The sequence below is a fragment of the Peromyscus maniculatus genome, chromosome 6, assembly GCF_049852395.1.
Source record: "Peromyscus maniculatus bairdii isolate BWxNUB_F1_BW_parent chromosome 6, HU_Pman_BW_mat_3.1, whole genome shotgun sequence".
Classification (NCBI taxonomy): domain Eukaryota; kingdom Metazoa; phylum Chordata; class Mammalia; order Rodentia; family Cricetidae; genus Peromyscus; species Peromyscus maniculatus.
In genome coordinates, this window is record NC_134857.1 from 30,846,849 (window position 1) to 30,873,052 (window position 26,204).

Below are 26,204 nucleotides of genomic sequence, written 5' to 3' on the forward strand. Positions count from 1 at the left end.
ATATACGCAATTATATATATGGAGATATATTGCTAAATATAATCTGTTCATTCTTTGCAATGTTATTTATATGTATGTTTTAAGTACTGTTCATTTGATATTGGGTAACCAACTAATGTGCTTTTTCATGAAGAAGACTACTTCCTTACTTTGCTTTAGTTATTATTTTTACTATTATTATTATTAATTTATTTTGTGTGTGTATGTGTGTGTGAGTATGTGTAAGGTTGGGTCCTGTGGCCTTTCCCCCACCTACTTTGGTATGTCTATTCTCATTTTATTTCTTTGTTCAATTCCTCTTTTGGCAGTCATGATGGTGAGACCTTTTGTGTGTACCTTCTGAAATTACTAGAAACACAACCTCCCAACAAACTCCCTGACATTCTTGCTCTTAACAATCATTCATTCCTCTTCTGCAGTGTTCCCTAAGCCTTGAGTGTGGGAATTGTTTTGTAGATGCATACACTGGGACTAGACTCACCAACTGCATTTATTGGTTGTGGTTTTCTATAGTGGTCTCTGTCTGATGCAAAGAGGTATTTCCTTGATGAGGGATGAGGACTACATTTATCTGTGGGTATAAGGACAGATATTTATAATGTAGTTAGGCAGTATGCTGGTTTAGGAAAGTGGTGGTTCTAGGTTTTCTCCAAGATCCATGACTTCACTAGTCATGAATAACTGGTTAATTTTCCACTACCAGGCATAACTTACCTTTTCTTGAACAGGAGATGTTGGTTATCATTCTATGTATATATATATATATATATATATATATATGCTACTACTATATCATAGGGTTATTGTGCCATTCTGGTTGTTTTGGTTCATAGACAGCATAGCTGAATAGGACTGCTGGATGCTTTCCTCACTTGGAAGTTTGAGTGGTGCCTTACACACCATGAAAGCTAGTCCTCAGGGAGGGTTCATCCCAACCAGTTCCAGCTCAGGGCTCTCTATGACATGAAGTTCATGGTGTCTTTAGTAATAAGGACTTACCTTGTGAACCAAGGTCATTAACAGTAGTCTGTGGTTTTGTGAGTCACAGTGACAGCCCTGGCCAACAACTCAACACCAGGTTTTTCATACCTGGTGTTGAGTTTTTATGAGGTGGTCTTTCGGTTTTGGAGGGAGCATTATTATCCCTGATGAGAAATTTTCATTTAAATTGTATATGTATAATTTGATTCAGACTTATGTGTATTATATGGCTGTTTTTAAGTAGATAGTAAATAGTATGATTTTTTGTGACTTTTTCAGACATCCTTACTATTATTTTACACGTTTCTCTTTCTAAATATTTATCCCCTTCCCTCTCCAATTACAGACCACCTTTCCCATTTCCCTAGTCAGATCAATTGTACCTTGCTATTCCCCTTTCCATTGCTTCCCCAACACCAACCCCAGCTCGATTCATTTTTCCTTTCCTGGTTTCTGCAGTGACTCCAGAATATATACTCAAATCTCACGATTTGGAGCAAGGAGCCTCAGATAAGAGGGAACATGTCATATTTGTCTTTTGGGTCTGAGCTACCTCACTCAAGATCATCCTTTCTAGTTCATTTACCTGAAAAATTTCATGATTTTTTTTTATTAGGGCTGAATGATTTTTAAATTTAAACAAATATGAAGATCGTTCTGTTTGAATAATTATTGGTTCTATAGCAAAGTTCATTATTGTGTGTAACATTGTTTGTCTAAACAACTTAAGTTTATTGTTCATTAAAGTTTTCTGGAAACACAGTTTTACTAATTTCTTCTTGCTCTAGGAGTAGATACAAGTGAAAAACCAATGTAATCAACATACTTTTTCCAAATTTTCAGAAAAATGCCCAGCAACAAACCAATGGTCAGTGTTGGGGTGTGAATGAATTCCTGACAGGGGAGTATCTATCTCTAAGACATGACCTGCATAGAATTCTACACTAGGAATGCAGCACACTCCCAGCCATGGGAGAAGCTAAAGTGAAATCTTTAAGAAATGTTGTTATACCTTGTAATGTAGGTACAGATTAATGGCATCTGTGTAGTGCTGAAATTACTTATCAACTGGATAGACCATTTTATTAAAACTGATTTTAATCTACAAAATGGACATCACCAAGATTTTCTCCTTGACTTTTCATTATGAGAGTTACATTTTTTAGAGAGAGATTTTCAAGTTTCCTTTCCGTACCTTTCACATTCCTTCCAAATAGATGGTTGACATATTCATATTCATGGATTATATTGCCTCATTTTGTCTCAAGGAAAACATTTCAATATTCACCTATGCACAAGAGTGTTAGAACTTGAGTACTAGCATTTCTCATTGTTATTTGTCATAATTACAAATATAAATTCCTGCAAAGGGCATATAATCAGAATTTTGCTATAGTAAAAAAACACATGAAGTAGGTGGTTTTATAAAGGTGAATTTTTAGTTACCTCAGGGTTTTGAAGGTTGAGATACATGAAATCAAGTGAAACTATGAGAAAGGCTTCTTGGTTATTATTGACATTAATGCATAGAGGAGGAGAAGATGTTGTCAGCAGGAAGTGAATTAGTGATTCAAAATTGCTATTGTTAAATGAGAGTTACCTGGTAAATTTGTAAATTCTTTTTGTTTGTTTGTTTGTTTTTGTTTTTCTATTTTATTTGCCTTTCTTTTTCTTAATCTTTTCTTTTTTTGTTTGTTTTTTTCTTCTCTCTCTCTCTCGCTTTTTTTTTGGTTTGGTAAACATTACCCTTGACTATATGTGCCCCAAATACATTTGATGTCTTTTTTGTTGTTGTTGTTTTTAAGATTTTTTTATTTTATTTTATTTTGTATGAATCAATCTATGAATGTGTGTTTGTAGAAGTATATAACATTGTCTATAGATAACATTAGAAGCTAGAGAAGGGCATTGGAGACCATGAAGCTAGATTTACAGGCAGTTGTGAGCAGCACAATGTGGGTGCGAAATCATGTTTCTAGAAGAACAAGTGCTCATAAACACTGAGCCATATAGTCAGCCTCAATTTGACCCTTAAATGCCTCAGTAGTTTTCATGGGACTACACTGAGAACCAAGTCTCCAATACATGAATACATTATTCCTTTACAGTATTGGGGTCTACTTGTAGACCACAGCTGGGAGAAATTTATTATTTATGTGAAATTCAAATTAACATTTATGTAATTTCTATTTGCTAAATATAAAAACACTAATTCTCGAGCCAGAATACTTGCTTCAAATTGTTACCCTACAATAATTATCTTGTATAAAGTTTCTTTCCTTAACCTTTTGCTGTCAGATTGCTCATGTATACAGTCTGGCTGGTAATAGTATGCACTCCATTGACAGACTGAAGATGTTTCTGCATACATATGACTCAGAAGTAGCAGTAGGACTGGGCGGGCTTGCTATTTTTCAGCTTTTTCTGTGATAATGTTGTGTAATAAACCCTCCAAAATCCACTGACAACAACTCTAACCTTCTTAGTGGTCTATGAATCTATTAAACCTCTTTTCAAATGGATCGGCTAATTTCATATTCTTTAGCAAAATAAAGATATGTAGCTAACTAGCATATCAAGATATAGTTAAATACAAATCTTCAGTGGATGTAACAAGGGCGTGTCTGATGGACACTGCTTACTACAGTTGTTCGGCTATAATTATGGCCTCTTTCTAAACTTTGCAATGCAAAACTAAATAAGCAAGCTCTGTGTTTTAGATTGTTATTTCTGGTCAAGAGGTGATGGAAAACAGGCAAAACAACAACAACATGTGGTGTATTGACCATAAGAAAAAAAAATAGATGGCTATTGTGAGACAGAATGTGTACATACATAGGAAGAAAAATAAGTTAAGCAAGCACAGATGCTGGGAGGAGCTATGCAGTCATGCAGGCAACACCCCTTGCATTCGTTCTTCCATGACATTTGGCAACCTACTGCATAAGACATCCCTAAGGCTCTCTTATTTTCCCTTTCCATTGAAAATTCCTGCAACAGTATCATCAAATCTTCTGGACTATGGAACTATGTACACTCTTCATCTATTCTTGTCTTTTGTAGAAATGCAATAAATGCACAGTTCAGTGACCGTGTTGCCAAACAAACTGTACATTCCATTAATAATAACATATCATCTGGTGTATTATAAGCTTTATAAACAATGAAAGAGATAGCTACTTATTTTTATTCTATTTTATGTTATTATAACAAAATACCTAAGGCTAGGTGACATATATAAAAGAAAGTCATTTGACTCACAATGTTGGAGGTTGAAATTCCAAACACTGACTTCAGTGAGGGTCTCTTATATTAATTCTATCATGGCAGAAGAAGAGAAAGACATCTACAAGGAACAAGGATATGGATGTCTGTACTTTGTAAGGAACCCAGAGTTTGAAACTGCCATTCTTCTGAATAGTAGTGCTCACTGGATTAATTACCTCAAAGTAAGCTCCATTTTATATAGGCTCTGCCTCTCAACAGCTTAGCATTGGGCAGTAAGCTTCTAGGATGTAAGACTTCAGGATACACATTCACAGCATTTCTACACTGTAGTATTTAATCACTCTCCTGTACATGGCTTCAAGCATATAAGCACTTCCCATGTAATGTACTCATAAAAGCTGCCAAGAATAGGCTTGCATGAGACAGGAGAGGAGGAATAGATTGTGGCATAATAATTTTTTACAGTGCTTTGCATTTTGGGATAGCTAAGAGATAAAACTTTTGCCTAGCCTGCATGAAGCACTGAGTTTGATCATTAATACTCAAACAAAAACAGAGAATGAGAAACATGTACACACACACACACACACACACACACACACACACACACACACAGAGAGAGAGAGAGAGAGAGAGAGAGAGAGAGAGAGAGAGAGAGAAAGAGACAGAGAGACAGAGAGACAGAGAGAGGGAGGGAGGGAGGGAGGGAGGGAGGGAGGGAGGGAGAGAAATATATAAATGAATGTAAAAAATAAATATTTATGGTAAGTGAAAGAAAAGAACATACTTTTAGGTGTAAATTGTAACTAATCATTTAAGGGGAGAGGTGACCAAGAATATATACTGATAGTATAGCTGTCTAGAGTATGTAAAGCCCTTGTGTCCTATCCTCAAGAAATAAAATTATAAAAGAATAATAATGTGGAAATTAAACTTCAGCTGTACAGTATAAGTAGATTTAGTTCTATAATTGTCATGATTTCTCATTAAAAACCTCAGTTCCCCCTCACCAGAAGAACATCAGTAGTAAAACAGAGATGAGCAGTCATGTTAGAGAGAATGCAGGGAAGGACCTTATAGAGAATCAGGGCTTATCGGGATGGATATATTTGGCGTCTGGAGTCAGCAACAACTGTAGTTCAAGAAAATTATGCTTGGCTCTGAAAATGATGTCAATTCTACAACTAGAATTTTCTGTGAATCCTATTTACAAAAGTGACAAGAAAGAAAGATGAGAAGTTACCTTAACAAGTCTAAAACATCAGAAGGACTTTCACGGATTGGTGAGGAAGCACTGATTGCTGGAAATGGAGGTTCAAGCCTGGTTTCCACACTGAAAAAGTTGAGGCAAGATGATTATCTTGAGTATAGACAACCTTGGGCTATGTATCAAAGTCCATCTCACAAAACAGCCCACACAGACAAACATCCACACAATAAAACAAACAAAAACACATTGCTGGTATTTAGGACACATATAGGGTATTTATTCACATTTGAATTTTTTGTACATTTTAAAAATATTTCTGAGATTATGATTACATCATTATCTCCTTCACTTTCTTTCCTCCAAACCTCCCATATATCATCTCTCCTTGTTCTCTTTCAAATTTATGACCTCTCATTTTCAATAATTATTGTTACATGCATATACATGTATATATGAATATATACATATATATTCATAAACATATTCTGCTCAGTCTTTGTAACGTTAAATGTTTTCATGTTTTTAAGCTGAACATTTGGTATTGGATAACCAGTTGATATGCTCTTCTTTTGGGAACATTATTTCTCCCACTCTACACAATCCTTAGTTGCCTCCTATATTTATTTGTGTAGGGCTGAGGTTAGACTTTTTTTTTTTTAGTGTGAGTTTAGATATGACCACAAGTCTATCATTTTGATCTTGACATATTATGGTCACAACAGGATCTTATCCATTATTTGAATTTTAAGGAAGTGATTTAAAAAAAAAAAACTGTGAATGGCAATCCCACTCTTAGCAGTAACAGGTTAGTTCCTGTCAGTTAGGATCTTCTTTTTCATATACATACAGCCCCATTTTGCCTAAAGAAAGATAAAGTCAGGCTATATATCTTTAATCTTTAATAAAAGTGTGATATAAAGAATTTAACACTTGCTAGATTTTTGCTGATCAGAAAGCCATTTGCAAAATACAGCACACAGCAGGAAGGGTATTAGCCTTGCCTGCTCCTTCTGTGGTAGATTGAGATGATGAATGTCTTGACTGGATGAAGAACATGAAGCAATGCTCCCATTCTGGACAGGATATTCCAGCCAACAGTAATGCAGATGGTTTTCAGAAACAGCAGAGTCAGTTCCAGGCAAGCAGATCTTGGCTGCACTGCTTCTGGGAGTACCTAAATTCGCCAAATAGCAGAGTGGCAGTTTGCCATACAACTTAAATTTCTGGATGGTGTCAAGAAAAACACTGATTCTGAGTGTGTCCAACATTTTCTTATGTTAATGCCCAAGATCTTTTACATCTTGGAACTGAAAGTGAAAATTCTTTCAGCTATTCACTTTTAAACTAAGGTTTCTCCCATTTCCTCACACCTACAAGGCAGTATTGTGACTGGAAGAGAAATCCAACTCTTGATTTAATGTTATCTGGTTTTGCAGCTGGAGTAGGAAAATAAACAGTGGTATTTTATCATATTTTAAAACTGATAAGGCCAGAAGCTATATTGCTTGGCTTTAATCCCAGCACTCAGGAGTCAGGGGCAGGCAGATTTTTTAAAGGCCAAATGAATTACCAGTAAGATTCAGTATTTAAAATGAAGGGAAAAAAGTTAGGAAGAAAAATAGAAAGAAAGGAAGGAAGGAAAGGAGGGAGAGAGTGAAGGGGGGAAGGAAGGAAGGAAGGAAGGAAGGAAGGAAGGAAGGAAGGAAGGAAGGAAGGAAGGAAGGAAGGAAGGAAGGAGAGCATGATAGTGTTCCTAATAATACATACTACCATGGAAAATTTAGTTTTTAGTTTTTTCTAAAGATGCAATTAAATTTTTGTTTTAGAGAAAGAAGGATGCTAACTATGAGATACATCATAAATATAATAATAAAAAGTTGTTATTTTGGAAGAGTAAGAAATTAATCATTTGCTCTTCAAATAGTTAAGTTTGGAAGCTCAACAATGCCAAACTTTCTTTTGAGTTCTGGAAAATACAATGATGAAAAATAAAAGAATTAAACATATTTCATAAGTAAATACAGATAACTTAACAGCACACCTGGAAGCTCTAAAACAAAATGAAGAATTAAAACCAGAAGGAATAGATTGCCAGAAATAATCAAAGTCAGATCTGAAATAAAATAATAGAAACAAATGGCAAAAAGAAATACAAATAATTAATGAAACCAAATGTTGGTTCTTTGTGATAATAAACAAAATTAACAAGTCCCTATCAAAATTAACTAAATAATAGAGAGAATATACAAATTAACAAAATTAAGAATGAAATGAGGGACATAACAGATATCAAAGAAATCCAGAGAATCATAAGGATATACTTTGCAAAGCTACACTCCACAAAATTAGAAAAACTAAAAGAAATGGATAATTTTCTCAATATGTACAATTTATCTTTTATGGAATAATCATTTTTTGCACACAGTGAAGATATGTATTTACCAAGGCACCTTTTAATTGGTTTAATAAAAGAGGTAATTGCCTGGTAGCGAGGCAGGATGTATAGGTGGGGCAGCCAGACACAGAGGACACTGGGAAAAAGAAGGGCAGAATCTCAGAAATGGCAAAGGATGTGGCGAGAAGGAGTTATACTTGCCATACTGATAAAAGGTACTAAGCCAAGTGGCAGAGGGTAGATATGAAATATAGGTTAATTTAAAATAGAAGGGTTAGCTACTAACAAGCCTGAGCTAGTGGCTGAGCATTTATAACTAATAGTAAGTCTCCATGTGGCTATTTGGGTACTGGTCAGAAAAGTCTGCCTCTATATAGTTCCCAAAATTCTGGCACCTACATCCTCATAAGTCCTAGGAAAGCTTAAAAAAAGGTTATAATCACACAAAAATATAGCCAAATGTGACTTTCTAGTCTCATGTCCCTCATGCCGGCACTGGTTACAGAAATGCATCTCCCAGCTGCTGCCTGTGGGCTTGAGCTTCCAGAGTGAGCCTGGAAAACATGCCGGGAATCTAGCCACATAGCAGTTTTATTCTTTGTTCATGAAGGCAGAAGAGATTACAAATATGCAGTAAATACAGACCCAGATAGATAAACCTCTAAAAGGGTCATAGTCAGTTTAAACAGGTACATAGACTTGGAAGAGAAAAGAGAAATGGTATAGAGAGTTATAAAACATAGTTTAAAAATAATAAAGTCTTTAAAGAAATAAAGCAATATAAAGGGAAAAAACAACAGAGAGATGAAAAATACAGTCTGGATAGATAAGATAGGCAATATAAATGGACCAATAACTCCTAGTGATATTGACACAATAATTAAAAGTCTCACACAAAAAGAGCCCAGGGCCAGGGTTTTAGTATAAACTTCTACCGGACTTTTAAAAAAGAGTTAATGCCAATATTCCACAAATTATTCCATAAAACAGAAGCAGAATGAACGGGACACATTACACTTTATAAGACCAAAGTTATCCTGATAGTCAAACAATGTAAAGACACCGTGAAGAAGCAAATTACAGATCAATTTCTTTTGTGATCATAGATCCAAAATATTCTCCATAACATACTTGCAAAACAAATCCAAGAAGCCATCAAAAAGATCATCCTTCACATTCAAATGGACTTCATTCTGGAGATGAAGGCATGGTTACACATATGCAAATAGATAAATGTAATCCAACATATAAACACTCTGAAAGACACACACACAAAAAAAAAAAAAAAAAAAAAAAAAAAAACATGATGATATCATTAATGCAGAAAAGGTCTTTGAAAATAATCCAAAATCCTGCAATAATAAAAGTCCTGGAGATATCAGAGGCACAAGAGAAATGCCTCAACATTAATGAAGGCAGTTTAACGAAAGCCCATAGACAATATCAACTTTAATGGAGAGAAACTCAAAGCAATTTTACTAAAATCAGGAAGAAGCCAAGCTGTCGGCACTCTTCACTCTCCACAGCTGTTCAAAATAGTACTTGATTTGTACCTGCAGTAAGACAACTGAAGGAAATCAAGGGGATACAAAATGGAAAGGAAGGAAGCAAAATATCTTTATTTGCAGGTGATATGATAGTAAACATAAGTGACCCTAAAACAAGCACAGGAAAACTACTATAGCTGATAAACTTTTTCAGCAAAGGAGCTGGATGCAAAATTAACTCACAAAAAATAAGTAGCCATTCCATATAATGAACTGAGAAAGAAATCCGGGAAATAAAATCTTTCACAATAACCTCAAATAATATAAAATATCTTAGGGTAATTCTAACCCATCAAGTAGAAGACTTGCATGATAAGGACTTCAAGACATTGAAGAAATAATGAAATAAATGAAAGGATGCCTCAGAATATGGAAAGATCTTCCATTCTCATGGATTGGTAGAATTAATACCCAGAAAATGACTATCACACCAAAAGTAATCTACAAATTCAAAACAATTGAATTCAAAATTCCAACAATGCTCTCCACAGATCTTGAAGGGACAATTTCCAGCTTTATACTGAAACCCTTCTCTCCCCCCAAAACTAGGCTAGCTAAAACAAGTCTCAATAGCAAAAGAACGGCTGGAGGTATTACCATCCCTATTTCAAGTTGTACTACAGAGCTGTAGTAATAAAAACAGTATGGCAATGACACAAAAACAGTCAATGGAATAAAACTAAAGACCCAGAAATAAATTCACACACCCCTGGACACCTGATTTTTGAGAAAGAAGTCAGAAACACACATTGTAAAAAAGACAGCATCTTCAAAAAGGGTGCTGGCCACTGGCAAGGCGGTATGTAGAAGAATCCAAATAGACATAAACTTATCATCCTTTCTCAAACTAAAACCCAAATGGATCAAAACTCTCAACATAAATCTGTGGGACAAGCTGTATCTGATAGAAGAGAAAGCAGGGAATAGCCTTGAACTCACTGGCACAGAATTACCTGTTCTGAACAGAATTGCACCATTAGCACAGTCACTAAGATGAACAATTAATAAATGGAACCTCATGAAACTGAAGGCTTCTTTAAAGCAGTGGGCACCATCATTCAGACAATGCGTCAGCCTAGAGAATAAGAAAATATTTTTACCAACTACACATCTAATACAAGGCTAGTATCCATAATATAATAAGAACTAAAAAAAGTCAGAAAGCCATGAAACAAATAACTAAAAACTGAGATATGGATATAGACAGATAATGCTGAAAAGAGGACTCTTTTTTTTGTATTTATTTTACAATACTATTCAGTTCTACATAATAGCCACAGATTCCCTTGTTCTCTCTTTTCCTGCCCCCTCCCCTTCCCCCCAGCACATCCCCCATTCCCACCTCCTCCAGATCAAGGTCTCCTCCGAGGACTGGGATCAACCTGATAGACTCAGTCCAGGCAGGTCCAGTCCCCTCCTCCCAGATTGAGCCAAGCGTCCCTGCATAAATCCCAGGTTTCAAACAGCTAACTCATGCAATGAGCCCAGGACCTGGTACCACTGCCCAGATGCCTCCCAAACAGATCAAGCCAATATACTGTCTCACCTATTCAGAGGGCCTGATCCAGTTGGGGGCCCCTCAGCCTTTGGTTCATAGTTCATGTGTTTCCATTAATTTATGAGCAAGAATTGTTGAAACCAAGGTTGGATAAAGCACAGGGACAAATAACCAAATGAAAAGAGGACTCTTAAATGGCTAAGAAACCTTTAATGAAATGATCAACAATGTCGTCAGTCATCAAGGAAATGCAAACCAAAACTACTTTGAGATTTTATTTTATACCCATCAGAATGACAAGGAACACTAAAATAAGTGACAGCTCATGCACTGAGGATGTGGAGTAATGGAGTTACTCATCTTTTGCTGGTGAGAGTGTAAACTCATACAGCCATTATAGAAATCAGCGTGGTGGTTTCTCAGGGAGATGGAAATAGACATAACTCAAGATCCAGTTATACTATGCATGGTCGTACACCCAAAAGATCCTTCATTCTTCCACTGAGACACTTGCTCGACCATGTTCATTGCTTCATTATTCATAATATCTAGAATTTGTAAACACGTTAGATGTCTGTCAACAGATGAATGAATTTTTGTACAATACACATTGGTGTACATTTACTCAATGGAGTATTACTCAGTCATTAAAAATAGTCAAATAATTAAAATCACACATTAATGCATAGAACTAGAAAAAAAATCATCCTGAATGACTGAAGACCTACTCCATAAAATGGAACCCATATCTGAAAGCAGGTGACCAAGATCCTAAGACTAGGTAGTCCAGGATATATGGAGAAGTGGACAAATGGCCTTATCCCTAACTAGAAGCAATCACCAATTGATAATCACTTGCAACAGAAAATTTAATTTCACTGGGGAAACAAACCACTCCTAAGCGTAGGCTGCATGCTCAGCAGTATGTGATATGATCAACAGAAAATGAACTCAATGGCATCTTTAGAAGTTCTTTTTCTTATTATATCATGTCAGGGTTTTTCCTTATTTTTAAAATTATCATATATATTTAAAAATCATCAAATATATATTTATATATATATTAAAATTTATATATATGAATTTCTTTTCTCTCTTATTACCCTGCAGGTCCTTTGTGTGTATATATTATGGCTTCTTGTTAAGTGTTTTTATGGGATTGTTGAGTGTGTAAACAAGTGGGGCTCTGTGTCTATATTTATTTAATTTCCTTTTTCTTCGGCTGTTTTCCTTCTTTTTGATTGCTTTGTCCTACTGTAATACATTCAATTATTGTTTTATCTTATTACATTTTATTTTATTATATTCATTTTTATTCCTCAGAAGCCTCTTTGTCGTCTAGTGGGAGACAGAAAGGGGATGGAACTGATGGGGAGGAGTGTGGGGGATCGAGAAGGATTACAGAGGGAGAAACTGCAATCAGTATATATTATGTGAAAATACAACTGTTTTCAATAAAAAAATTAAGAAATGCTTAGGATGAAGGCCATTAGATAAATGGATAAGCTTTTAAAGAAAGCCTTTAACTTAAGTTAAATCCTTCCAGTTCAGAGAGAGGAAATACGAAGAAATGATGAATTGTTTTACACTAAGTTTCAGAGAAAAAGCAGATAAAATGAAAAAAAAGTTTTCATTTAATCTTGTTAACCATTTCAGCCAGCAGCAAATCTTCTAAAATACTTCATGACAAATAGTATTAGCTACACTGATCTGCAGAAAAAAATAAGCATTATCCCTATGTTAAATCTGTGATACCACAGTAGAGAGAGGGGTTATGACAAAGATAGAAAGGAATTATTTCTAAATATTGTAGATACTGTTAGAAAGAGATTCAGCATTTTAACATAAAATTAGCAAGGTGGAAATGTACCCGGTTTTGTATCTGCACAAATCACCTTTGTCCTAACTAATGATACAGACATCAATAAAGCTGTATTATAGCTCTGAACTATGTCTCTCTGTGTCCTTATATAGGAGTATGTTTTCTCATTTTAATTTTGGCAAATTATCTTTACTGTAGTGTCTATGTAACAGAGAAGCCTAATAAAAATCACAAAATAACCAACTAAGAAACTCAATGAATGTGCCTACAAGTAAGATATTTTAAATTATTGCAATTATATCAAAGACAAGTCCCTAGACTAAGAACATCAAATAAGAATAAAAGGATTAAATGTAACTTAAATATATTGAATGTCTAAAAGAAATATAACAGTAGAAAATTAAGAAAGGGGAGACACTGAACCACAATTTGAGTAATTTTAACAGTAACTGAATTTAAATTAAATAAAAGATATTTGAATATACCTGTGTATTGCTCTAGACAACTGATAGCTCATTGCGCTGTTAAGATAAATGGAGGTTTTAAAGATGATTTGAGTAATTCTCACCAGTTTAAATAGAGAAAAACAATAAATGTGATTAATTAAGTGGCTTTCTCTAAGCCACAGAGAGAAAATGGATTAAATTGTAGAAAATGTTTCTGTTAAATCAGATAAAGTCAATCTATAAGATAGGCATTTTATTTACTTGACCAGTAGTGACAAATTTCTTATTGTCAGGAATTGTTTTATGTAGGCTTCTTTATATAATGAAACTTAGGTGATTTTAGAATCCAGAAACAAAGTAGAAATAATATTTATATAGCAAATAGGTACATGATAAGAAAAACATTATACATTCAGAGTGAAAATTTGCATACAGTTAATAAGCTTACAGGGTCGATACAAAAACCATAACTTTTATTTTAAAGGAGATAGGAGATAGTTAATTCTTTAGCCATTTTTGAGTGACCATACACCAGGAACACAGATTTAAATGACCCCAATTCTATGTTCCAATGTGCAAGCATTTTCAGAGTTTTATAGTACATATAACACTATAAACAAAGGCAAGTTGAAAATACTTTAGTAGGTACCTCAGAGAGGCAATTACACTAAGATGCCCTAAACATTTCTCAAGGATGTAGATTCTATCTGATGAAATACACAGGTTTTGACTTGGTAAAAGCTAGTGGTCTGCTAAGTCAATAGATCCAAAGCTTTTATATTTTTTTACTCACAAGATGTTAATTCCTCCTCCCCCATAGAGAGGCAAAGAGTGGCTATTCTGGAGGGCTATAACTTAGCACAAGATAAGGTATTTAGGCTCTGGACTTGCAACGCTCCAATCTCTTCAGTCCTGAAATTCTATTCAGTCAATTAGTATCTGCAGACACTGCTTCATTAAAAAAAAAAGAAAAGAAAAGAAAAGAAAGAAAAAAAACATTCACACAGGAACAGATAGTGAAGTAGTTTGGAATATTATACAGAGAACTTAGTAGACACCACATTTTGAAGAAGACCTTTGAGCAAAATCACAAGAAGGAAGTAAAATATCACCAATAGATTAGAAGAGAATTCCAAGCAAGGCAAGAATCATAGTAAGTCTATGAAATTACATCACATTTGGAATATCTGGGGAAAACAGGAAGAAGCTCAGTGAAGCTCACTTGCAGTGAACAGAGGGAATGTTTGTGAATCAGTGTTTCCTCCTGATGTTTTTATCTCAACAGAGCACTTCCACAGTCTCCACAGTGTGTCCTGAGTCACACTTCTCAACACTGAATGTGGAGGGGACTTTCTGAAGACCCACTTCACTAGTTCAGTAACCAACTCTCATCTGGGCTTTCTATAATGTTTTAGAAGGATGGCTTCTTCGTTTTTACCATTTTCAAAATGAAGTCATTTTCTATACAAGCTTACTGTGTAGGAAAAAAAAAGTTTTTAAAAACTCAAAGTACTATAGTTTATATTTATTTTCCTCACTAGGGTCCAGATAGTCTCTCAATGGGAATCTGCTACTCATAATGGATTTTTAAAGGCCTAGGAAATTAAACTCCACATGAAAATTTCACTTCTTATATTTTTCTCTCTCACAAACATTTTTTTCTTATGTGAAGTATCAGCATACATACCAGAAAACAGAGCATATTCTGAATTATGTCTTCCAAAAGCACCGTATGCTTGCCCCAGCATCATTGCATGAGCAGAGCTGGCAGTGGGAAGTTTTTTGGCAGGGTTGAGGTATGAATTCCTACTTGCTTTTTAGTATGGGCCAAATGGGTGAACAGCTGGGAGCTCCCAGCCCTGGAGAAGGCCATGCATAGAAGAACAAGTAATTGGCAGAGTTACAGCAAATCTGAGGAATTCTTTGACTTTTACTCCCTGGCACAGAAGAGAAGAAAAGCAAACAAGATATCCAAAAATGCATAAAAGTTAACATTTTTCATAATTTAAAAAAATCTTTAAATTTATGAATCTTTATTTCATGTAGTAAACCTCTCACCATAAAAGAAAATAACATACTTAAATAACACCTACATTTGAGACATGTGTTCTCAGCAGACGTATTTGACTATGCCTTATGTTTATTAGGATTTCCATTAGTTTAAAGGTGAGGGAATAAAATAAAATTAAGCAAGGTCTATTTTAGGATTCAATATAAATCTTTGTAATTCCTCCACTGGATATTTATATATCATGAATTGAATATACTTGTACATTAAATACACAACATATTCTGATTCGATTTTGTGTTATGATTCTATTTCTCTTTTCATTTTTGTGAACTTTTCATTTTCATGGGTCTGTCTTCAAAGCTTGCCTGGAGATCAGAGGGAAGAGATAGCTACTAGTTAACCATAGAAGCCAGGCAGTGGTGGCACACACCTTTAATCCCAGCACTTGGAAGGAGGAAACGAGAAATGATATGACTAGGCAGAGAGAGGAAATGATAAGACAGGGTGTAGATGGGAGTTCCACCTCTTTTCAGGCTGAGGAGCTGGCTAGGTAAGAGGTGGCTGTGGCTTGCTCATTTGTCTCTTGGATCTTTCAACATTACCCTAATATGTGGCTCCAGGCTTTTATTATTAAGACCAATTTAGATTTGTGCTACATCTGGCATCCATCTTTTAGGACATGAATTCATTAAAAAGCCACTTGCCTGTAGTTTTGCAGCCACCAGCACAGGCAAGAGCTGCAAGTGGCTGGAGTCATTGCCCTGCCAGCTAAGGTTTTCCTTTCTTTTCCTCAAGCCTCTGAGCCAGCTGGAATTTTTCTGTTGCAGCCTATCTGCATCAAACTCCCTAGGCTTCTGGGCTCCTAAAAGGGCAGGAGTTGGCCACTTTTGCATGCTCCTCCCATGCAGATGGCCGGCTCTTTGGCTTTTTCTCTCCCCAGTGAGTTGGGGGCATTCCCTGGACCCTCTCATCAGGCTGCTGCCACACTATGAAGCTTCCTTGATACCCACTTTGTCTTCTACTGTCCTATGCCAAAGCTGTCAGCCTAACATCTTCATGGTTATCATTGGCAGATTTGGTGAGACAATTGACTTTTTTAAAGGGAGGAATTAGTTAAAAGAGAGTCTTTTCCCCTCATATTAAAAAATGGAAAACACTATATAACAGAGGGAGGGGAGTAATGTCTCTGTATGATAATACATTGGATGGTTTGATAATAGAACAATTAAATGAGAGGATAAATAATTTATATGGGCATCAAAGAAACTCCATATGGAGTTTACTTTCTTCATGGCAAAAGTTGGCCATCAGGCAAGAAAATGCCCTTGCCTCATACTGCTGACAGTATGGTGTCCAAATGGGACAAACAGGACACAAAAGAAAGGATTGCTGAACTTTGCCAAGACAAGGTAGAACAACCTTTCAGAAAATCCTGCTTCACAGATAAGTCTCTCAAATATTCTAGACCTATAGGCCGAAGACAGATGCCCTAATGTTGCAAAGGAATCAGGGTGACTATCCTAGCAGCCAGATGTTTCTGTCATTTCTTACATTTTTTGGAAGTTGCTAACTTGCACTTCTTGCTTAATCAGGTAATATTATTTCCTTCTCAGGTCTCAGATGGAGTTGAAGACTTTATAGTTATAGTTTTCCTTGTCACCATATTCAGAAAAGACATTCAATAATGAGTTGGAAATTGTATAGGGCTAGTAGATATTAAAATATAGCTTTGGTAATGCAAGTTAGAACAGAAACTGAATTAGGTACATTCTTTTGAAATCACCAAAATAGAATAGATAATGGAGTATTTTCTCTGAATTTGTCAAATGTTTATGAGCTAGACATTGTTGATGTAATTATTGCCTGTACATAGTTATTGTACTCATTGTATATAGTTTTTCTTATGTTAGTTATAACCTCTTTTTTATTTTAGACAAAAAAAAAAAGGGGGGAATATGGTGATACTTGGTTTGTGCTCTAACAAATGAAGTTTGCCTGGAGATCAGAGGACAGAAGCAGCTGCTAGTTAACCATAGAAGCCCGACACTGGAGGCACACACTTTTATTCCCAGCATTGAGAGAAAACAGGAAGTGATATGGCTGGGTGATGAGAGGAAGTGATAAGGCATGGTGGAGACAGAAGCTTGGCTCTTTTTTCCAATCTGAGCAGTAGTGGAGATAAGAGGTTACGGTGGCTGCTTTACTTCCCTGAACTTTCAGCATTTTCTCTGATATCTGGCTTAAGAACAGATATCTTGTTAAGACCAGTTTGAATTGATGTTACAGTGTCCTAATTGTGTTATAACTTTATTCACATAAAAGCCATGTAGTCTTGTACTTTGTAAAGATTCTTTAATAAATAACTTCATTGTTTTTCTTACTTTTTTATTTTATAATTTAATTTAATTTTACATATCAGCCACAGATTCCCCTGTCCTCCCTCCTCCTACACTCCCACCTGCCCTACTCCCAGCAAACCCCCCATTCCCATCTCCTCCAAGGCAAAGACTCCCCTGGAGATTCAGCTCAGCCTGGTAGATTCAGTCCAGGAAGGCGCAGTCCCCTCCTTCCTTTACCCAGGCTGAGCAAAATGTCTCAGCATAGGCCCTAGGTTCCAAAAAGCCAGCTCATGCACTAAGGACAGGTCCTGGTCCCACTGCCTGGAGGCCTCCCAAACAGTTCAAGTTAATCAACTGTTTCACTTATCCAGAGGGCCTGATCCAGTTGGGGGTTCCTCAGCTATTGGTTCATAGTTCATGTGTTTCCACTAGTTTGGCTATTTGTCCCTGTGCTTTTTCCAATCATGGTCTCAATAATTCTCGCTCATACAATCCCTCCTCTTTCTTGCCAATTGGACTCTCGGAGCTCCACCTAGGGCCTGGCCATGGATCTCTGCATCTGCTTCCATCAGTCATTGGATGAGAGTTCTAGCATGACATTTAGGGTGTTTGGCCATCCAATCACCAGAGTAGGTCAGTTCAGGTTTTCTCTCGACCACTGCCAGTAGTCAAAGAGGACCAACCCTAAGGAAGACACAGGGACCGCTCAACGACAGAAAAATGGATGAGATCTACATGAGGAAACTGTATGTGAGGGGGTTAATGAAGGGCAAGGGTCGAGGGAAAGAGAGCTTAGGGGAGTGGGAGATCGCAGCTGGATCAAGAACAGAGAGGGAGAACAAGGAAAAAAAGACCATGGTAAATGAAGACTCCACAGGAATAAGAGGAAGCAAAGTGCTAGAGAGGTCCCCAGAAATCCACAAAGATACCTCCACATTGTTTTTCTTATATAATTATTTTAAATAAAATTTGCATGTATTTATTAATTATAAACATGCTGAAAACAGCTGAAAGATTTCAAAAATGCACAGTAGATGGGGGTTAGACATGGAAAACCAGAAATAGATTCATTCAGAGGCAGTTCCCCTAAAATCGAAGTCCACCTTTAATAGCACTTTAGGGAAGGCAAATGGCTAAGAATATGTCTTTTCAGTGGACAACACAAAGAACAGTGAGTGCATGTCATTGGCTGAACACTAGGCCGACTTCCTCCTTCTCCCAAATTTAAATCATATTCAGTGTTAGATAATCAAAAGGTCAAATCTGAAGTCTCTAGTTCTCAGGATGATCTTGGGCCTTGTGTAACTATGAAATCATATAGATATTGGGTAATTTTGGATAAAGCACCAATAGTGGAATAACAGAAAAATACTTCTAACCATTTACAAATAATGTGTTTAAAATACTAAAAGGACCAATTTTAAAGTAAAGGGTCAATATTACGGCAAATACTGATAATATTTATATACATATATGAATATTTATATGTATATTTAAATATATTATATATTTATGCATATATATTTAAAAGAAAAAATTACTTACACAGTGCCAGGGGATTTAATTTGAACAAAGTATTAGAAAAAGTTATTTATTTAATTATTTAATTGGAAGATCATAAACAAGAGACAATCAAAGAGAAAAAGAGATATAGAGACATAAATATACCTCTTTCATACTGACATGCATCCATAGGAGGAAATGGAACAAGAATAAAAGATAACAAACTAGATGAAGAAACAAAAATCTTAAAAATGCAAAAATATGTTCATGAATATTTCTTTATCTAGAAATCAAAGAAGTTCAATTCCCTTCCAATAAATTTTAAGAAAGATTCCTCACATGCACTCACATAGTCAAGCACTGAGAAGCACTACATCTAAGTGAATGCAAAAATTTAAACAGCTGATTTACCACATAGAATGGCAAATGACATAGACTGGCAAACAAGGTTAATGTGCAGTGATAATGGGTATTATGGCTGAAGACCTGAGTTTGATCCCTGGAACCCACATGATAGAAGGAGAGGACTGGCTCTTGCAAGTTGTTGTTTGATATTCACATATGGTTGTGCATGTATGTAGGACCATACAATCACACATACTAAATGATAGTAAAAAAAATTAAAGAAAGATAAACGCCAGAATGTAGTGGTCTCAAAATGCTTGAAGTTAAACAACAGATATAAAACGAAATAGAAACCTGCAAACCAAAATTTCGTTTCTAGGGAGAGGCTAGGTAACAAGGAGGGCCCAAAATGGAGCAGTGACACATGGATTTCCCTGGGAAGGGGAAATAGAAGAGATCTCCTGGGTAGACTGGGGCCTGGAAGGGATGGGAACATGAGAAATTGGGTTGGAGGTGGAGGGAGGGGGAGAGTAATGAAAGAGACATCTTGATGGGGGGCATTTTGGAGTCAGGTACAAATAAACCAGGTACCAGAGAAAGTCACACGAATCTCTAAGGGCAGCCCCAGCTTACAATCCTGGCAACAGTGGAGGGAGTTCATGAACTGGCCATCTCCTGTGATCAGATGGGTAACTGCCCCAATCGTCATTAGAGAGCCTTCATCAGTGACTGATGGAAACAGATACAGAGATCTACAGTCAGGCACTGGGCCAAGCTCCGAGATTCATGTTGAACAGAGGGAGGAAGGATGTTAACCAGGAGGGTCAAGATCAACACAAGGGAACCCTCAGAAACAACTAATCTGGGTTCATGGAAGCTCATAGACTCTGGACTGACAGCTAGAGATCCTGCATGGGACAGTTGTCTAGTTTGATCTGCTTGTGGGACTCCTGGTGGTAGAAACAGGCCATGGCCTTAACCTTTGCTTCCAGGAATCTATTCCACATACTGGGATGCCTTGCCCAGCATTAGGATGGGGGAGGACCTACATGATCCTACTTCAACTTGATATGTCATGCTTTGTTGATGCCCATGGAAGGCCTACCCTTTTCTGAAAGTAGGCAGAGGAGGAGCTGATTTGGGAGGGGAAAGGGGAGAAATAAAAGGAGAGGAGTGAGGGTATGTATATTAAATAAATTAATAAATGTAATTAAAAACAATAAAAATGCATCAGTAATCAAATGATTATCAATGAAATTTCCAAAAATATTTACTGGGAAAGAGCAACATTCTGAACAAACAACTTTAAGATTATTTTATATCTTGGGGTCCTGTTTTCCAGGTAGCCTCCCTGGTGATATGAGTAGCAGTCCAGTCATCCTTGTTCCATATCTAGTATCCTGCTATGAGTGAGTACATACCATGTTTGTCTTTCTAGAGTCTGGGTTACCTCACTCAGGATGATTTTTTCTAGATCCATCCATTGCCTGCAAACTTCTTGATATCATTGTTTTTCTCTGCTGAGTAGTATTCTATTGTGTATATGTACCACATTTTATTTATCCATTCTTCAGTTGAAGGGCATCTGGGTTGTTTCCAGGTTTTGGCTATTAAAAAAATCCTGCTATGAACATAGCTGAGCAAGTGCTCTTGTGGTATGATTGAGCATTCCTGGAGTATATGCTCAAGAGTGGTATAGCTGGATAATGGGGGAGATTGATTCCCAATTTTGTAAGAAAGCACCATATTGATTTCCAAAGTGGTTGTATAAGCTTGCATTCCCACCAGCAGTGGAGGAGAGAGTTCCCCTAGCTCCACATCCTCTCCAGCATAAGGTGTCTTCAGTGTTTTTGATCTTAGCCATTCTGACAGGAATAAGGTGGTGTCTCAGAGTTGTTTTGATTTGCATTTCCCTGATGATTAGGGATGTTGAACAATTCCTTAAATGTCTTTCAGGCATTTGAATTTCCTCTGTTGAGAATTCTCTGTTTAGTTCTATAGTCCATTTCTTAATTTGACTGTTGGGCACTTTGATGTCTAATTTCTTGAGTTTCTTATATATTCTGGATATCAGTCCTCTGTCAGATGTGGGGTTGGTGAAGACCTTTTCCCATTCTGTAGACTGTTGCTTTGCCTAAAGACCGAGAAATGGATGAGATCTACATGAACAGCCTGGACATGAGTGGAGGTAATGAAGGGCGAGGGTCAAGGGAAAGAGAACTTGGGGGAGCAGGAGATCCTAGCTGGATCAAGAACAGAGAGGGAGAACAAGGGATAGGAGATCATGGTAAATGAAGACCACATGAGAATAGGAAGAAGCAAAGTGCTAGAGAGGCCCACAGAAATCCACAAAGATACCCCCACAATAGAATGCTGGCAATGGTCGAGAGACAGCCCTAACTGACCTACTCTGGTGATGGGATGGCCAAACACCCTAATTGTCGTGCTAGAAACTCCATCCAACGATTGAGGGATCTGGATGCAGAGATCCACGGCTAGGCCCCGGGTGGAGCTCCGGGAGTCCAATTAGTGAGAAAGAGAAGGGTTTATATGAGTGAGAATTGTTGAAACCAAGATTGGATAAAGCACAGGGACAAATAGCCAAACGAAGGGAAACACATGAACTATGAACCAATGGCTGAGGGGCCCCCAACTGGATCAGGCCCTCTGAATGGGTGAGACAGTTGATTGGCTTGATCTGTTTGGGAGGCATCTAGGCAGTGGTACCAGGTTCTGTGCTCATTGCATGAGATGGCTGTTGAAACCTGGGACTTATGCAGGGATGCTTGGCTCAATCTGGGAGGAGGGGACTGGACTTGCCTGGACTGAGTCTTCCAGGTTGATCTCAGTCCTCTGGGGAGGCTTTGCCCTGGAGGAGGTGGGAATGGGGGGGGGGGAGAAGGGGGAAGAACAAGAGAATCCATGGCTGATATGTAGAACAGAATTGTATTGTAAAATAAAATAAAATAAAAGATTATTTTATATCTATTGCAAGGAGAAATATAGTCTCATTCACTACATTGAAAAAATATGTCATAAAATATCATATTCTTAAGTGTAATTGCTAGCACAGTAAATTACAAAGAGATGTTATTTGCCTAGATTAATATTAAATCTGTTTGATTTTTCTTGAATACCTATTTCTTAAATACAGTCTAAAAACTAAAAAAAAATAAGAGAAAACTTGAAGAATCAGATATCATCAAAATTAAAATCTTTTGTATTTCAAAAGGCAATACTGAAAATATAAAAAATATCAAAATTGGCATAAATTATTTAAGCAATTTATCTAAATTTGAGCTATAGCTCAAAATAGCAAATAGTCAAATTAAAAACTGACAACTTTGAGCCGGGCGTTGGTGGCACACGCCTTTAATCTCAGCACTCGGGAGGCAGAGCCAGGCGGATCTCTGTGAGTTCGAGGCCAGCCTGGGCTACCAAGTGAGCTCCAGGAAAGGCGCAAAGCTACACAGAGAAACCCTGTCTCGAAAAACCAAAAAAAAAAAAAAAAACTGACAACTTTGAGTACTTATTTTACTAAAGGCAAAATATGTAGAATCAAGAAGAACATGCAAATATTAAAAAATCAATCCTTTTTAACCAATATAATATCAGTTCTACTTGGTTATTCTGAAACCTCATAGTGTGACTTTAATTCACCAATAACATTTGACAATAACAAAGGAAGGTAAATGCAAGGGCAGCTTTGTATTTTAAGGACAGCTTTAAACAATATATTCATATTTTTTCAATAGTGTCCAAAATGGTAGACCACTCAATGATATGGACAGATTTCTCTCAGTAATAGAAACTCTCAAATTGTGCTTACTAACTTATTATACATCTTTCCACCAGGAACTGAATTTTCTACTATTATTAATATTTATTTCCTATAGTGACTAATTAACTTAAATTCTTTATTTAAAAAATTGAATTTATGCTTTTGTTATATCTCTTTTTCTCCTCTGTGAAAGTTAAAATTTATGCATTTTGTTGTATTTTTGTAGCAAACTGTTTTGTTTCAAATTTTAACAAAATTTTAGAAAATAAAATACTGAGATCTATTTTTTACTTTTATTTATTTATGCAGAGGGTGAGAATGGAGCTTGGATGTTGCACACAACGCATGTGGAGATCAGAGGACAACTCCTGGTAGTCACTTCCCTTCGTCAACCATGTAGATTTGGGGAATCATCAAACTCAGGTCCACAGACTTGGTAGCAGATACCTGGACTCACTGAGTCATCTTTCATCTTTCTAGACCTCCTGAAATTACTTTAAAGTAATATATTACATTTATATATATTACAAATATAATATAAAAATATAATATATTACAAATCCCATGGTCTCACACTTTGTAGTTTCACTCTCTATAAATGGTTCTACCACATTTCAGTTGTTTATTCTGTTTGAGGATTATAAACTGTATTTCCCTAATTCATATTTAATATATGTGAAAACTAAATTGCTTATCCTGTTTTGCTATACATATCATCTAATACATCTATTTCCTTTTTTTGTCACACCATTTGATACATTTTAGTACTTGAATCAAAGGTGGTCTTTTTTCAAGTTTTCAAGTGAAATGTTTCCTTCCTTTCACATAGTCTATTTTTCATTCCCAATTACTAATGATCATTAAATGAGTTGACATAGATGATTTGTAACATATTTTGCAGAGGTATTAACCAAATCAAAAATAAAGTGATAAAAATAATCCCTTTAAAAACAACACAGTTAGCCAGGCGGTGGTGGCGCACGCCTTTATTCCCAGCACTCGGGAGGCAGAGCCAGGCGGATCTCTGTGAGTTCGAGGCCAGCCTGGGCCACCAAGTGAGTTCCAGGAAAGGCGCAAAGCTACACAGAGAAATCCTGTCTCGAAAAACCAAAAAAGAAAAAAAAAAAAAAAAAAACACAGTTAAAAGTATGCCGATTGGTAATGATGTTGAAATGCTATGGTGATCTATGAATAAATCAAGCTTTGGGCATTTTATTTTTCTATCAAAATTTGAAATACAGTAATATGATTTTTACATTTTCCTCCAGGCATTTTCTTTTGCCTTATCAGCTTGCATTCTAAAGTGCATTTGGAATTAGAACTGTTGCCACTGTGTTTGTTAAGAAGTGTTTCTATCACATATATCACTATTTTCCCAAGAGTACCTATCATATGAGTAATAGATGAGATAAATCTAAATAAAAGATTAAACAGAACAATAAATGAAATCTTGGTTGTGTTTTGAATCTTTCTATATAGTTCAAATAGAATTATTATCTTTATCTTGAAAATATAATTATGACTGAGAAACAATCTAATGAGTCCTTTCATGTCTTTCTCGATAAAACAATTTTCATAGAACAAATTGTGGCATTTACTACATCTTTTAAGGATCACAGTAACATTAAAAGTTCCAAAATATGCTCAATATCTCACATCCAGGATTTTCATCAAGATGAGCTAGGTTAATTAATTAAACTATAAAATGGTTTCCTAAGGAGCATTCACTGGAGACACTGAAATCAAAGGGTGATCAGACAGTGCTTAAGGCACAAACAGTAAGCTATCTGAGAATATTCTGTGCATCATTATTTTCAAGTTAAAAGAAAACCTGTCAAATCTGAATCACAACTATATTTCCTTTTTGTTACCAAAGACCTCAGGGGTAAACAAAATATATTTTTGATGTTGTACATGTTTTTATTTTTTTAATTCTCTTAAACTATATTTAAAAAATAGAAATTCTTATTTGACTATTTTTGTGGGACTGTGAAGATGGTTCTCTTAGTAGAGAGACTGACATGCAATCATGAAAACCTGGGTTTGGGTAGAGCATTTATGTAAAAACCCAGACCACTGGCATGTATCAACTATCCTAACACTGGCAAAGACAGGAAGGACCCAGAGGATTATTAATCATCCAGTTTTACTGAATCAGCAAGCTTGATGTTCAATGAGAGACTTTGTCTCAAAATGGGGGGCGGGTGCCCTGATACAAATGCATACTATCACCGCTTCCCAACACTGGATTAAAAGAAGTTTAATTATGTTCTACTTTTTATAAAATATCTCAAATTTAGTGTTGTCCCATTCTCTGAATAAAAATATTGTCTTTTCCAAATTTTCTCTAAACACATGTTATAATTTGTAATCTATAGCACATTTGTTTATTTTTGTCTACTATAAACAAGCCTCCAGGGGAAAATTAATAGGAAGAATATTAATTCCACTTTCTTTAAAATTCCATGTTTTATAGCTATAGCCTTCAGACTGAAGCATTCCATCCTAGAGCAACATTACTAGGAAGTTCTAAGAGGGTTCTGGTTAAGAACCAAAAAATAAACAACTCCCAGTTCTCAGGAAGTTCCTGAAATGGACCAAATTTACAAGGTCCCTTAATTTCTAAAGTTATATGAGCAGTAAGGATGACTAAGAAGAGGTTTTCCAAGCTGTCTAGCTGTCTAAAAGTCATGTAGAGAGCTCCAGGGTTCCAGCGCTTTCTGGACTGGGGGCTTTTAGAGCCATAACCTGCCATCAGTTATCTAATACTGTAAATAAGAGTCACCCATACTTTTGTAAGTAAACCCCATAAACTATTTTTCTTTAATAGTTTTTGGATTTCAGTAGGATTGTCATTTCAGTACATTGTCAGTTTCCTGTCTGAGGTGAGTAAACATTTGCTTACATTTCTTTAGGAAATGTGTCTCAAAATTCAGTGCTTCATGACAGAATCAAACTGGTGGTATGCATTCAGCATGCTGATTGTGAGAGACCTTGAAACATACTCATGGATAACATCTAAAGATAAAAAAATGGCAATAATAAACCCACAGTTTCTTACCTCCATTAAAATGATCTTTTCATTTATTTTCTTTTTT

General features: G+C 36.1%; 1 long non-coding RNA gene across 3 annotated transcripts in view; it reads right to left on the reverse strand.

The window, feature by feature from the left end:
• Positions 1-26,204, reverse strand: part of LOC121830427 (uncharacterized) — a 60,225-nt gene that overhangs the window by 28,221 nt on the left and 5,800 nt on the right. For 2 of the 3 annotated variants that reach the window (XR_013052049.1, XR_013052047.1), the window contains exons 2-3: positions 5,453-5,542; positions 2,177-2,269 (exon numbers count right to left, since the gene is read on the reverse strand). This is a non-coding gene — a long non-coding RNA (uncharacterized LOC121830427). Of the gene's footprint in view, positions 1-2,176; positions 2,270-5,452; positions 5,543-14,814; positions 15,065-26,204 lie in introns of all 3 variants that reach the window. The other variant, XR_013052048.1, reaches the window with a different exon arrangement.